We start from the raw sequence: 16,143 nt of genomic DNA on the forward strand, positions 1-16,143 counted from the left end.
CTGTTTAGAGTCCTGGCTGCTCCACTTCCAATCCAGCTCCCTACTAATGGCCTGAAAGAGCAGCAGAGGATGGCCCAAGTCTTTGGGCCTGTGCATACACGTGAGACACCTAGATGAAACTCTTGGCTCCTTGTTGCCGTTGAATTCTCTACAATGTTGCAGTGGGTTCGTTTCTGAGAGTAGCAGCATGGTGGGGGCAAGAGGTGCAGAGTCAACACACAGACCCCGGGAGTCAGGTGAAAGCAGGCTTGAGGCGAGCAGCTGGCAGACTCATTTATTACAGTTGGTACAACAGCTTATGTAGCCAAGACCAGCCAATCTGGTCAAGGGGTGGTCTATACCCCAACCAATCACAGCCTGTTGCCAGGCAGTTTCCAGAGCCATCCAATCACAGCCTGTCGCCAGGCAGTTTCAAATCCATCCAATCACAGCCTGTCGCCAGGCAGTTTCCAAAGCCAGGTGGGTTTCAAAGCCATTCCTGACTAACTGATGCTTGCTTGCCAGTGGCCACCTTGGCATGGCCTTCTCATTCCACTACAGCTCCTAGCTTTGACCTGGCCATTGTGGCCAAATAAATCTTTGTAGTACACACAAAGCATGGAAATCCTCAGACATTAAGTCAAACTGGCGACAGCAGTCTAAAGTCACTTGGAGACATCCCTGGTGGTCCCTTCAGCTATCCAACAACTGGAACTGCCCTTCTATGGCTCCTTTTCGGGTGACTCAGCCTACTTTCCTCCACATGTCTTCCAGATATATTTTTGAAGTTTCAGGATCAACAGATGTATTATTGCTGATAGGGCTCAGGACATAGTACTCATAAAATATTTGTAGGCAACAAGATTATATCACCCCAAAATATACTGTTTGTCATGTTTTGTGCTGGTTATTATGAGAAACTATACAAATATACAAGGGACTCTAAATAATGTGCTTTTTAAATAAAAGCTTACATCTATAAAAACATTCTACTTTAATATAATTATTTGTATTAGGAAGAAGGATGCTCTGTACCACTGTTATCACTCAAGAGGTTTTTTTTATCTAGTCTAAGCCTTTAACTATGAGTCAGTTGTTTGTTGTTTCCACTCAGATTTAATTGGAATTACACACTTCAAAACAAAATTTTTTTCTATATGTTGGTCATAGACTGACATTCTTTTATTAATATATCCTGTAAAGAAGCAAACACAGGTTATATTTGTAAGTGTGGGATGTACCAATGGTTATGTTACATATAATGAAGCTTTTATAGTCTGTTGATTTTGTAATATAGATAGAATTTTCAAGGAGCTCCTATGGCAAGGTCTTAAGCACTGAAGAGCATGAAATTCAAGACTCAAATTCTGTGTTTGACTTCCTGTAGGAGGCCTGCTATGGATCTGTGTTTCAAAGTACATTAAATATAATGCAGTACACATACTTTGAATAGTCCTCACTTAAGCCATATTCACACACTTTGCGTTTCCTTTAAAAGGAGGATAAATATCAAGAATTTAATTGTTGTAAAGTATTGTCTAATCATATTAATATTTGCTGTTAGCCTCTATTAATTTGTTGAGTAATTCTATGGAAAGTTTTATATTTATAGGAAATTAAGTCATAATGTATAGTTTTTTTTTTAGAAGATTTATTTGTTTATTTGAAAGTCAGAGTTACACAGAGAGAGGAGGAGAGGCAGAGAGAGAGATAGAGGTCTTCCATCTGCTGCTTCACTCCCCAATTGGCTTCAATGGCTGGAGCTGCGCCAATCTGGAGCCAGGAGCCTGGAGCTTCTTCTGGGTCTCCCACATGGGTGCAGGGGCCAAAGAACTTGGGCCAATTTCTATTGCTTTCCCAGGCCATAGTAGAGAGCTGGATCAGAAGTGGAGCAGCTGGGAATCGAACTGTTGACTGAATGGGATGCTGGCACTGCAGGCAGTGGTTTTACCTGGTACGCCACAGCGCTGGCCCTCATAATGTGTAGTTTTATATATTCATACATACAAACACTTAGCTTCCCACTTAGCGCTTGTTTCAAGACTCAAGATTCTGCTATGTTAAAATGATCTGATTATCGACACTGTTGAACCTGAAGTTGTTCTAGTTTTGAATAGTTTATACAAGAAATTCGTCTTTTCATAATTCTGTTTAATGAGACCATGTTCATATACATATGTTTTCAATGCAATTTTTGAATTTGCTGAGACTTGCTTTATGGCCTAGTATGTGGTCAATCCTAGAGAAGGTTCCATGTACTGCTGAGAAGAATGTAAAGTCTTTAGATGTAGGATGAAATGTTCTGTAGATATCTGTTAGATCCATTTGGGCTATAGCATCATTTAAATCTACTGTCTCCTTGTTGATCTTCTGTCCTGTTGATCTGTCTATCTCTGAGAGTGCAGTATTGAAGTCCCCCAGTACTATTGTATTGGGGTCTAAGTCTCCCTTTAATTCCCTTAACAAGTCTTTTAAATAAACCAGTGCCCTGTAATTAGGTGCATATACATTGATAATCATTATATCTTCCTGTTGAATGGATCCCTTAATCATTATATAGTGCCCCTCTTTGTCTCTCCTCATAGTTTTTGTGGTAAAATTTATGTTATCTGATATTAAGATAGCTACGCCCACTCTTTTTTCATTTCTGTTGGCATGGTATAACTTTTTCCAGCCTTTCACTTTCAGTCTGTGTGCATCTTTGTTAGAAAGATGTGTTTCTTGTAAGCAGCAAATAGATGGTTTTTGTTCCTTAACCCAATCAGCCAATCGGTGTCTTTTAACTGGATTGTTCAGGCCTTTAACGTTTAATGTGACTATCGATAAGTAGTAACTTTGCCCTACCATTTTTGGATTTCCTGTGATCTTTTGCTGTGAGGTTTCCTTCCTTTACCTTCTTTCATATTGGTGACCGTGTTTCTGTGTTTCTGTGTGTAACACATCTTTAAGTATCTTTTGCAGGGCTGGACAAGTGGCGACAAATTCTTTCAATTTCTGTTTGCTGTGAAAGGTCTTAATTTCACCTTCATTCACAAATGAGAGCTTTGCAGGATATAATATTCTGGGCTGGCAGTTTTTCTCTCTTAGTACCTGGGCTATATCTTGCCATTCCCTCCTTGCTTGTAGGGTTTCTGATGAGAAGTCAGCTGTGAGTCTAATTGGGGATCCTCTGAGAGTGGTCTGACGTTTATCTCTTGCACATTTTAAGATCTTTTCTTTATGTTTCACTGTGGTGAGTTTGATTACAACGTGTCGTGGTGAGGATCTCTTTTGGTCATGTATATTAGGGGTTCTATGAGCTTCCTGTACTAGGATGTCTCTGTCCTTCTCCAAACCTGGGAAATTTTCTGCTAGTATCTCACTAAAAAGGCCTTCTAATCCTTTCTCCCTTTCCATGCCTTCAGGAACTCCTATGACCCGAATGTTAGGGTTTTTTTTTTTTTTTTTTTGAAAGGCAGAGTGGACAGTGAGAGAGAGAGAGACAGAGAGAAAGGTCTTCCTTTGCCGTTGGGTCACCCTCCAATGGCCGCCGCAGCCGACGCACCACGCTGATCTGATGGCAGGAGCCAGGGGTTTATCCTGGTCTCCCATGGGGTGCAGGGCCCAAGAACTTGGGCCATCCTCCACTGCACTCCCTGGCCACAGCAGAGAGCTGGCCTGGAAGAGGGGCAACTGGGACAGAATCCAGTGCCCCGACCGGGACTAGAACCCGGTGTGCCAGCGCCGCAAAGCGGAGGATTAGCCTAGTGAGCTGCGGCGCCACCGAATGTTAGGTTTTTTAATAGTATCCTATAGATTCCCGACAATATTTTTTTTTAGATTTCTAATTTCCTCTTCTTTTCTTTGGTTTGCCTGTTTCCTTTCCTGTTCTCTGTCTTCTAAGTCCGATATTCTCTCTTCTGCTTCACCCATTCTGTTTTTAAGGCTCTCTAATGTGTTTGTCATTTGATCTATTGAATTCTTCATTTCATTATGGTTTCTCGTCACTATCACAGTTTCTTGTTCTACTAGTTGTTTCATTTCATTTTGATTCCTCCTTAATATTTCATTTTCCCGAGAGAGATTTTCTATCTTGTCCATCAAGGATTTCTGTAGTTCAAGAATTTGTTTTTGAGAGCTTCTTAATGATCTTACCAATTTTTTGAGATCTGCTTCTTGCATTTCTTCTATCTCATCATCTTCATAATCTTGAATTGGGGTGTCTTTTTCATTTGGGGGCATCATAGTGTCTTCCTTGCTCTGTTACCTTAGTTTCTACGTTTGTTTGGCATCTTGGAGGTGTTCTTTGTTTCCTTCGCTGTGGTGTTTTATCTCATTATACTATGACTCTATAGTATGTGGACTGCCTGCTTTTGATGGATCCTTAGAGGCTTTGCTGGGTGTGGCAAAAGAGCTCTGTTTGGTTCTTCAGGGTTAAGAGTGAGCCCAAAGTGACTCACCCAGATTGTTCTCTGGCTTGCTCTCTTGCTCTCTCTCTCTCTCTCTCTCTTTTTTTTTTTTTTTAAGACTCAGTTGGGAAGAAATTCCACACAGCTCACCGGGTTGCCTAGGTTACGGAGTTTGTTTCACTTATGTAAAATGGTGCCTGCTCTTTGTAAGGTGAGTGGTGAGAGAGGCTAGTGACCCTGCTGGTTCCCCCTATTTATTCGCTTTTTTTTTTTTTTCTCTCCTTCAGTCAGCCTGGTACACTTTCCCCCCAGTGTGACTTCAGACCACGCTCTAACCTTCCCGGCCAATGTCTGTGGTTACCTCTCCTTCCAGCACCGGGGGCTCAAATTCTGTGACTTTGCTTCTGTGGCTGGGTTGGCTGGGTTCCTGGCTCCTGCAGCTCCTCTCTCGCGGCTCCGGTCCCGAGGCGCGGCGCGGCAGTGGGCCACCTTGCTCTCCCCGTAGGTCTTCTGTGTCACATCCACTAGATCCGGAAGAGTTTCCTCTGCAGTTCTTTTTCTGAGTCTCTTCTGGGGGTACACTAACTCCACTTTTGTTAAACTATGTTTTCCCGGACTGCTGGTGCACGCTCTCACTCTTCCGCCATCTTGGCTCCACCTGCCAGCGCATTTTTTACTTTCAACTGGTTAACTTTTAAAGATTTCTAGTTACTTCTTGGAAGAATTATGCAGTTCTGTTCTTTCATTGCTGCTCCTTGGACTGTTGGGTGGTCCTGGGCCCTTCGGTCTTAGCAATGTGAAGAGAACAAAACTATCCCCTCCCTCTGGAACTCTGGATGCCTCTTAACTGAGGTCTTCCATTCACCCAGTGGGAAGCTTCTGTCAGTATTGCACTCACCCATGTTATCTATCAGCGATCACCCTAAAGTGCTTTACTGTGGGGCATTCTCTTTGGTACTGCCCTCTCACTGTGGAAATGCAGTAAGGCAGTGAATGCCTTACTTACTACTCATGTAAAGGGACAGACCTCAGATATATGAGGCAGGGGACTTTGCAGTCAGGTAGTTATAGACTGATAGAATGAAATTAATGTAAATATTGAAATCTATTATTGGATTTGAGATTTTTTTTTAAGATTTATTTATTTGAGAGGTAGAAAGAGAAAGAGAGAGAAAGAGAGTGAGAGAGAGATCAATTTTCCATCCACTGGTTCACTCCCAAAATGGCTGCAATGACCAGGACTGGGCCAGGCTGAAGCCAGGAGCCAAGAGCTCCTTCACATAGGTGCAGAGGCACAAGTATTTACCATCTTCCACTACTTTCCCAAGAGCATTAGCAGGGAGCTGGATCAGAAGTGATCAGCAGTGGAGCAGCCGGGACTTGAACTGTCACCCATATGAGATGCTGGCACTGCAGGAGGAGGCTTTCTCCATTATGCCACAGTGCCGGCCCCACATTTGGGATTTTTAAACAAATTTATTCTATTTAAGTCTAATTCTATAGTTCTACTTTGAAAATATGTATTATTTAGAAAAATAAACTATGTGATTGCTAGCTGAGGAATGGCTGTTTTACCTCAGTTGTTTGCATGGGAGGACTTTGTTACTAACTGGAGCACATCTGCTTTGTTTTTCACTATCTATAGGGGTGCTGGAGCAGGCGACATAGCAAATGGCAATGCCTTGAGTGTTTACTTCAAAACTATTGTTTTTGGATGACAGTTCTTTGGACATGTTTATTCCCTGTCTATCCCCACCCCTTTTTCTTCTACATATACATTCCAGGCAGATTATGTTTTGAAGATAGTCTTACCAATTATTTATTTCCAGTCAGGAAAATTTATCATGATTACATGATTGGTACTTTTTAATAGTTTTAAACACTTTGGAGGGGGAGTGAATGAAAATGATGGCACTAAGTGCTGCTCAAAGACCATGCAATAAAGAGATTTGGGTGCTATTTTGACCACTTAGTACATACTGACAGTTAATAAAGGAACAGAGGGGCTGGTGTTGTGGCACAGCATGGTAAGCTGCTGTGCCAGGGCAGTTTTTTTTTTTTTTTTTTTTTTTTTGACAAGCAGAGTTAGACAGAGAGAGAGAGAGAGAGAGAGAAAGGTCTTCCTTCCATTGGTTCACCCCCAAATGGCCACTACGACCAGTGTGCTGTGCCGATCCAAAGCCAGGAGCCAGATGCTTCCTTGTGGTCTCCCATGCGGGTGCAGGGCACTCCCAGGCCACAGCAGAGAACTGGACTGGAAGAAGAGCAACTGGGACAGAACCAGTGCTCCAACTGGGACTAGAATCCGGGGTGCCAGTGCCGCAGGTGGAGTATTATTAGCCTAGTGAGCCGCGGCGCTGACCAACCAGGGCAATTTTAAGCTGATGGTCAAAAGGGGTTGGGTGCAACCATACAAAGAAATTAGGAAGCTGTTGACCCAGTCAAGGGGATATTGACTATATTTTTTCTAAAGATTTATTTTATTTATTTGAAAGATAGAGTAACAGAGAGGCAGAGGCAGAAGTGAAGGCAGAGAGAGAGAGACTGGTTCAGTCCTCAGAATGGCTGCACTGGGTGGAGTTGGGCCGATCTGGAGCCAGGAGCCAGAAACTTTCTTTTGTGTCTCCCACACAGGGGGCAGGGGCCCAAGGACTTGGGCCATCTTCTACTACTTTGCCAGGCCATAGCAGAGAGCTGGATTGGCAGTGGAGTAACCAGGACTTGAACCAGTGCCCATATGGGTTGCTAGCACTGCAGGCAGTGGCTTTGCCTGCTATGCCACAGTTCTGGCCCCCTCCAGTTGGATTTTTATCCAAAGCCTGAGCCCCAAAGAGGGACATTTTCTTATATATCATCTTAGTTTCTTTTTCTCCCATATTTAGTTAGACAAATACATTTCATTGGATATTCTAATGTTACACACAATACTGTGCATGCATACATGGTTGCTAATATTGTTTTTTCTACCCACATACTGAGTTACATGCTGTATGGCAAGAGTTAACATCATCACTTTGTGCCAACAAGCAGAATCCTAGTTACATTGCAATCAGATGTGGATCCTTCCTAGGGTAGGATTTTTTCTGTTTCACCTCAGTAAAGCCTCTACCACATTCCTCCCTTTAATGCTCAGACCCACTCAGGGTCAGAGAGCACCATCCTGGTGTAAGGACTTACATTTTCACAGTGTCATGACATGTGTAACTAAGCTATTTTTTATTACTATTTCAAATCTCCTTCTTTTTCATTGGTCTGTCTAGGTTTTCTTTGTCTTTATGAGTCAGTTTTTGTAGGTTATGTGTGCCCAGAAATCTATACATTTCTTCTTGATTTTCCAATTTGTTGGCATATAGCTGTTTGTAGTGATTCCTGATTATTCCTTTATTTCTGTGTTGTCTGTTGTAACATCTCCTTTTTCATCTCTTATTTTATTAATTTACATATTCATTTCTTTGGTTAGTTGGACCAATGGTGCGTCATTTTTTTCCTTTTCCAAAATTGGTTCTTCATTTCACTGATATTTTGTATTTTTTAAATTTTATTTTATTTACTTTCTAGTTTTAATTAATTATTTCCTCCAACTAATTTTGGATTTGGTTTGTTGTTGTTTTTCTAGGTCCTTAAGATGCATTGTTAGATCATTTATTTAATGGCTTTCTAATTTCTTGATATGGGCACTAATTTCTATAAATTTCTCTCTTAACACTGCTTTTGCTGTATCCCATAAGATTTGACATGTGTGTCATCATCTTCCTTTATTTCTAGGATTTTTTTTAATTTTCCTTTTGATTTTTGCTATGACACCATGTTCATTCAGGAGCATGTTCTTCAGTCTCCATGTTGCTATATATTTTCTAGAGTTTCTTAGGTTGTTAATTTCCAGTTTCATTCCATTGTGGTTAGAAAAGATAGTGCTATGATTTCAATTATTTTTGAATTTGTTGAGACTTACTTTATGTCCTATCATATAGTCTATCTTAGAGAAAGTTCCATGCACTGCTGAACAGAATGTGTATTTTGCAGCTGTGAGATGAAATGTTCTGTAGATATTAATTAGGTCCTTTTGATCCATAGTTTGGATTATCTCTGTTTCTTTGTTGATTATTTTTCTAGTTGATCTGTCCAGTGATGAAAGTGGGGTGTTGAAGTCCTGCAATATCATTGTATTGAACTCTGTCTCTCTTTTTATCTATTAACATTGGTTTTAAATAGCAAGGTGCCCTGGCTTTGGGTAAATATACATTTGCTCTAGTCACATGTTCCCTTAATCATTATAAATTGTCCTTCTTTGTCTCTGTTGAGAGATTTTGTATTCATGTGTATTTTTTCTGACATTAAGATGGCTACACATGCTCATTTTTGCTTTCCAGTAACATGAAATATTTTTTCCATCCTTTCTCTTTTAGTATGTGTGTATCTTTGTTGATGAGGTTTTAAGGTTTTTTTCTTTTCTTTTTTTTTTTTTTTTTTGTAGGCAGCAAATAGATGGGTCTTGTTTTTATTCCTTTCAGTCATTCTGTATCTTTTAATTGGAGAATGTAAGGCACCTACTTCCAAAGTTATTATTGATAAATAATGACAGTTCTGCCATTTTCCCATAAATATTCCAATTGTTTTCTTTGGATTTCTTTTGTACTTTTACTTGGAGATGTTCTGTCTTCACATTCTTTCATAATGATGACTGTCATTCTCTATTTCTGTGTTTAGCACATCCTTTAGTATCTTTTATAAAGCTGGTGAGGTGTTGACAAGTTCTTTCTATTTCTTTTTACTTTGGAAGGTCTTTAATTCATCTTTATTTATAAAGATATTTTGGGTTGACAGCTTCTTTTTTTTTTCCTTTTGGGACATGACCTATGTCTCTCCACTCTCTCCTAGTTTGCGCGTTTCTGATGAGAAATAAGCTGTTAGTCTAATTGAGTATTCTTTGACAGTAATCTGACATTACTCTTGTGCACATTTTAGAATCTTTTCTATATGTTTTACTGTTCAAAGTTTGACTATAATGTGTTGTGGTGAAAATGCTTTCAGATCATGTCTAGTAGGAATTTTATGTGCTTCCTGTACTGGGTGTCTCTGTCTTTCTCCACATTAGGTGAATTTTGTGCTACCATTTCACTGAATAGATCTTCTAATCCATTCTCTTTCCATACTTTCCAGAACTCCTAAGACATGTATGTTTGGTTATTTGGTAATCTCCCATAAACCTCAAACTCTGTTTTCCATTTTTCTTCTTCTTGTTTTGAGTCTATTTTCAAGGATTTGTCTTTTAACTCTGATACTCTTTCTTCTGCCTCACAAAGTCCATTTTAAGGCTTTCCACTGTATTTTCTGTTTGATCTATCGAGTTTTTCATATCTAACATTTCAGTCTGATTCCTTTTTTTAAGATTTATTTATTTATTTGAAAGTCAGAGTTACACACAGAGAGAAGCATAGGCAGAGAGAGAGAGAGAGAGAGACAGAGAGAGAGGTCTTCCATCAGCTGGTTCACCCCCCAATTGGCTGCAATGGCCAGAGCTGCACCGATCCAAAGCCAGGAGCCAGGAGATTCTTCTGGGCCTCCCACGTGGATGCAGGGACCCAAGGACTTTGCGATTTTCTACTGCTATCCTAGGCCATAGCAGAGAGCTGGATGGGAAGTGGAGCAGCCAGGACCGGAACCGGTGCCCATATGAGATGCCAGTGCTACAGGCCAGGGCTTTAACCGGTTGCTCCACTGTACCGGCCCCTTTACTCATATTATTAAGATGACATTTCCTCCCTACAAGTTGCCAGCTGCCCTTTTGGGGAATGGGGAAAAAGAAATGTATTCTCCCTTCACTTGGTTAGGTGGGCACGTTGCCCCTGACTAGCACTCCAGGCCAGACTCAGTCAGTATGTTCTACAATGTTCTCCCTGAGGCAGTGTCACCAGTGGTATAGACTGCCACAGTCTCGTCTCACCTCACTTCAAGGAGATGGCGTCTCTTCCAGCCCTTGGCTGTGGGTATCACTGGTAGTGTGTTGGCTCACTGCTTCATGCTTGACCTTCATCACGCTCCATGGTATCTCTCCTCTTTCAGAAGTGTTTCACTACTTACTTCTCTCCAACTCTCCCCTGGGAATGCTGCCACTCCACCATTCCTCTTTTACCTCATTCCTGTTGTCAAAATCAGCACATCTGGTGCTGGTATTGTGGCTTAATGGGTTAAGTCACTGTCTGCAAGGCTGGCATCCCATGTGGGCACCAGTTCAAGTCCTGTCTATACCACTTCCATCCCAGCTCCCTGTTGATGTGCTTAGGAAAGCAGCATTTTATGGCCCAAGTACTTGCTAATCTCCAGAATTCTGTCTGTACATTTTCCTCTATCATTCTGTGTTGTGAGTTCTAGCTGACTTAGCTCCCCTGAGTCCTAATCTCTACCTTCTAGTCAGAAAGGCAACTGGAGTATGTCTGGGCCCCTCACCCTGAAATTGAGGCAACTGTATATCTTGCTTCATCTGTTTCCCATCACTTGTGGATGACTTTCCTTCAGTGTCAATGTACAATGTTGTTTAGTGCATGTTGTTTGAAGTTCTTTCAGGTAGAAGAAATTCAGTTCCTGCTATTATCCTGACTGGAAGTGGACTAGGTATGTTTTGAATCAACATTCTTACAGATTTTTGAATTGCTGTAAAAATTATAATATGTTTAATTAATTAATTTGAAAGAAATTTTTACAGGTTTTATTAACATTTTAAAACCTGTATCTAAATATTCTTGAAACTTATTCTAAAGGAAGAAAGACTGTCTTCACAAATGGCTATCTTTTCCCTGATCTTAAAGCTCCAAGACCTGTGTACTGTGACATTCTTTTTTAAAATTAATGTCTTTACTTAGTTTTCAAGTTGAACAAATTCAGTGTACATAATATATACAGACTTGGGTGCATAGTGGTACTTCCCACCCTCCTGTGCATGCTGCCACCCTCCCTCCTCCATTTATTTGAATTTTTACTATGATCTACTTTAAATTTTTGATTCCTGAATGAAGTTGTCAGTGTTTGAAAGCAAACTAGAGAAGAATCAGAAAAGAAAGAGGGAGACCAAATGAAAGAAACAGTGAAATTTTTCTTTATCTACAATATTTTTAATTAATTAATTTGAAAGGTAGAGTGACAGACAGCGAAGGGATAGAGAATGAGGGTGAGGGTGAGAGAGATCTTTCATCCTCAATGCCTGCAAGAATCAGAGCTGAGCCAGGCTGAATCTGTGAGCCAGGAACTCCATCTGGGTCTCCCACATAGGTGGCAAGAACCCAAGTACTTGGGCCACCATGTGCTGTCCCACATGAATATTTACAGAAAACTAGATTGGAGGAAGAGGACCCAGGACATGAACTGATGTTTTGGTATAGGATGTGGGCATCCCAAGCAATGTCTTAATTTGCCACAGCCCTCTTTATCTACAATTTGTTTGCTGAATTATGACAGGCACATATTATTGCAATGAAAATTTTAGAGTATTATTTATGTAGAAATCCTATTACCGGGCTAGGCCAGCCCAGCAACTATTGATAAAGCTCATGCCCTTTAATAAGTAGAAATCTTGTTTTAAGCTTTAGTGTTGGGGCTGCAGGGGTCAAGCTCACCTAGGCTTCCCTCAGTATTAACACAACCCTGGGGCTGTTTGGTGCTGGGAGGCACAATGTCCCATATGTCTATTTCCACTTGGAGCCAAAGAGCTTCCTGTGGACAATATGAACAGACAGACTTGATTATGAGACCAAGACAAAAAAACATTTTGTGTTGGAGAAGGTTTATATGTTTGAATATTTGCTATTTTTTAAAAATTTATTTTATTTATTTGAAAGAGTTATAGAGAGAAGGAGAGCAGAGAGAGAGAGAGGTCTTCCATCTGCTGGTTCACTCAGCAAATGACCACAATGTCTGGAGCTGTGCCGATCTGAAGCCAGAAGCCAGGAGCTTCTTCTGAGTCTCCCTCATGGGTACAGGGGCCCAAGCACTTGGACCTTCTTCTATTGCTTTTCCAGGCCATAGCAGAGAGCTGAATTGGAAGTGAAGCAACTGGGTCTTGAACTGGCACCCATAAGGGATGAGGGCACTGCAGGCCAGGGCTTTAACCTGCTGTGCCACAGTGCTGGCCCCCTGAATATTTGCTGTTTAGATCTTGTATATATTCTCATCAGAACTCTCATCTACAAAAAGATATTTCAAATTTGAGTGGCTCCATAAAGGGTAAACAAAATGTATTCTTTGAATATCCAAACTTTTATTGCATTATTTTTACTCACAGTGTATCCAACATATATGTCAATAGAGTTGATATTTTTAAACACTTAATATAGTGCCTAGCATGTTTTAAGTACTTTAAAAGTATTTGGTAAATTAATACAACTAATGCAACCTTAAAAAACTAGGTAGACACGCTGGATGCCTACAACACTTAATATAACTGCAAAAAGAAAAAATAATGCAGATTCACAGTTCATATATTTGAAAGACTAAAAATTAAAGACTCTTCTTTTCCATCCCATCTCATTATTTTGGCAGCAGAATCAGAAGACTACAGTTATTGTGCAATCTCATCTCTCCTTGAGAATCTGCACAACTTTGCTGTGTACCATGCAGCAGTTCCATTCTCACACCTGTTTCCTCTCTCAAAACTATTGAACAGCTCACAGTTGTTGCAAATGCAAATTTTAAATGTTCAGACTGTGTGCTCTCTGAGGTCTGGGATAGTTGTGGCTCAAAGCATGTATTCATGGGCCCAGATTGGGTTCAACTCTAAGGATATGCTTACTGCTCATATGAGGTGGAAGAAAGGAAAGAGGGAAGGAAGGAGAAAAGGTGGAAAGGCAGGCAGGTTTCTTAACTTTTTCAGTACTTACAGAGCAAGCTGTATTTGGACTCTACAGCAGGATTCCACTGCAAGGATGTTTTGCTTGAGATGCTCCAGAGTATGCTAATATTAAACTTTATGTCAATTTCTAAAGTGAAAGTACAAAATAAAATATTTCCTTATGAAATTGCAGGCACCGCATAATAAATCTAAGGACTGAAGTGTGTTTGCTTTGCCTGTTTTATCTAGACTTTGAGGATGGAAGGCTGCGATTAAAACTACCATTAATAATTCAGAAATACTTCCACAACTCAGAATGATATCTCACTGAACTCTGCAGGCCCTGCAAGCAAATGGCAGAACTGCCTGGTAATGCTTAGAAGAATTTGGACAGGCACGATGGGAACAAAGTGCAGAATAACAGTCTTGTTGGAAATGTTGACTGAGGTGATCTATCAATAGGATGAATGCCCACCCATATGGAGGTCATCAGCAGCTGGCAGAGGCCTAGGTGAGTGAAAGTCCAAGGTATACAACCTGTGCAGAGTGCAACAAGGAATGTAACTGAGGACTGGGAGCTACATAGCCAACCATGTGTCTAGAAGTGGGAAGAGATGCTGTGACATAGATGTCAAGAAGGAGCTAAGTGAATCAGGCGCTGAACTATTAAAACATGGGACAGAACTTTGAGCCAGAGAAATAGTTTTTGATTATTTATTGCTAGCTTATTTTAACCTCAGGGACTTGTGGTTTGGGTACATATAAGGTAATCACAAACTCTATTTTTAATATTTATTAATGTATTTCATAGCACAGGTCTAATACTATAACCATAGTTCCCTCCCACCCTCCCTCAATTCCTCCTCCTTTCATTCTTTCTTTTGTTCCTTTAATTTTTACAATAACACACTCAATTTACTTTATAATTACAGGCTCCATGCACTACTAACTATAATATTCAACAAGTAAAAAGTAGAAAGACCACTGTTCCACAGGAACATAGACAAGAGCTATAAACAATAATAAAATCATAATTTTTCAGTTTCACCCTTATGCTCTTTTGTATTCTCTATTAACTACTGCATATCAGAGAAAGCATGTGGTTGTCTTTTTGGGAATGGCTTATTTCACTAAGCATAATGGTCTCTAGTTGTATCCATTTTGATGCAAAATGCAGGATTTAGTATTCCATAGTGCATATAAAAGCATCTTCTTTACATCAGCTAATGGACATCTGGGTTGGTTCCAAACCTTAACTATTGTGAATTGAGCTGCTATACACAGGGGATACAAACAACTTAGGCTGATTTCTCAGTATTTGCTGTCGTTAATTTTACCTGAGTATTTATCAGGTCAGTTAGGAAAATGAAAAACAATGTATGGCTTCTGGTAAAAGAACTGCCGTAGGCAGGTGCAGATGGACTGTAAATTCAAAAAGCTTAGGGCCAGCATTGTAGTGCAGTGTGTTAAGCTGTCGCCTATGACACCAGCATCCCATATGGACATCAGTTAAAATCCTGGCTGCTTCACTTGTGATCCAGCTCCCTGCTAAAGGGCCTTGGAAGATTTCCCAAGTACTTGGACCCTGCCACCTGTGTGGGACCAAGATAAAGCTCCTGGCTCCTGGCTTCAGCCTGGTCCAGCCTTGGTCATTGTAGCTATTTGGGTAGTGAACTGTTGGATGAAACATCTCTCCCCCGCACACCGCCCTCCCCATCTGTTTTTCAAATAAATAAATGAATCTTTAAAATTAATGAAGCTTAACCTCTAGGCTTGTCACTTGCCTTTGGCTCCTTGCAAGTCTCACCATGCTCTTCTCAGGTGGCACGGCGTCAGTCACCTACTAAGCTTAGATCCTCTTGATATTCTGATCCTTGGATTGAGAGCAGAGTGGTGGGCAGCCAGGATTATTTCCAAACGGCCCTGTGCCCTGGAATACAGATGCCATCATGGATTCCAAGAGAAGGATCTGAGACAGTCTGCTTTGCTCCCTGCTTGGAATACCACAGTAACATAGGCTCATAGTCAGTTTAAGGTTGATGGGTGGGTTGGGAAATTTCTTTGTTCAGGTAGATGAAAGAAAGAAGTTTTCCAAAGGCTTTCATGGGCTGAACAGGGAAAAAAATGGTGTGCAAGTTACAGGTGTGGCAATACCAATAATTAATATGAAGCTGAAAGAAACTAAATCATCAATAATAAAAGCCAAATTCCCACCAATGTTATTATAGGAGAATCTGATGATCTTTCTATATTTTATTTAGAAAATGGCTTTACACAATTGTAACATGAAGAGATGATCAAGAAATATGTAGCTAATATAAAGAAAAAAGTATTGCAGATATCCATGAGACAGTTTCATAATAGTAATGCTATTTTCTGGATTTTATAATAGCCATATTCATGGTATTTGCTTTTTCTAGATTTCTCTTTACATTCAAAGTCAGTCTTAAATTTCTTACTTGATTTTCTATTTCTTTTCAAAATGGGCAATTTCCAAATTATATAAATTTTAATTCTCACAAAAGCTATATCTAACTTTTTTTTTTTTGACAGAGTTAGACAGTGAGAGAGACAGAGAGAAAGGTCTTCCTTTTTTTCTGTTGCTTCACCCCCCAAATGGCTGCTATGCTGATCCAAAGCCAGGAGCCAGGTGCTTCCTTGTGGTCTCCCATGCGGGTGCAGGGTCCAAGGACTTGGGCCATCCTCTACTGCCTTCCCAGGCCACAAAACAGAGCTGGATGGAAGAGGAGCACCTGGGACAGAACCGGTGCCCCAATTGGGACTAGAACCCGGTGTACTGGTGCCGCAGCGGAGGATTAGCCTAGTGAGCCATGACACCGGCCTCTAACTTTGATCATAGACAAAACTTGCAGTAACTAAATACCTAAACTTCTCTGCATCTGTTTCTTCATCCTTTAAAATGAAGATGGGTAGGTGAGGTGATTTCTAAGATCT

General features: G+C 40.6%; 1 long non-coding RNA gene across 9 annotated transcripts in view; it reads left to right on the forward strand.

The window, feature by feature from the left end:
* LOC133776143 (uncharacterized) overlaps positions 1-16,143 on the forward strand; it is a 71,416-nt gene that overhangs the window by 20,530 nt on the left and 34,743 nt on the right. For 7 of the 9 annotated variants that reach the window (XR_009868344.1, XR_009868349.1, XR_009868347.1 and 4 more), the window contains 2 exons: positions 10,923-10,979; positions 13,438-13,699. This is a non-coding gene — a long non-coding RNA (uncharacterized LOC133776143). The remainder of the gene's footprint in view (positions 1-10,922; positions 10,980-13,437; positions 13,700-16,143) is intronic. The other 2 variants (XR_009868348.1, XR_009868352.1) reach the window with 2 other exon arrangements.

The sequence above is a fragment of the Lepus europaeus genome, chromosome 17 (assembly GCF_033115175.1).
Source record: "Lepus europaeus isolate LE1 chromosome 17, mLepTim1.pri, whole genome shotgun sequence".
Classification (NCBI taxonomy): domain Eukaryota; kingdom Metazoa; phylum Chordata; class Mammalia; order Lagomorpha; family Leporidae; genus Lepus; species Lepus europaeus.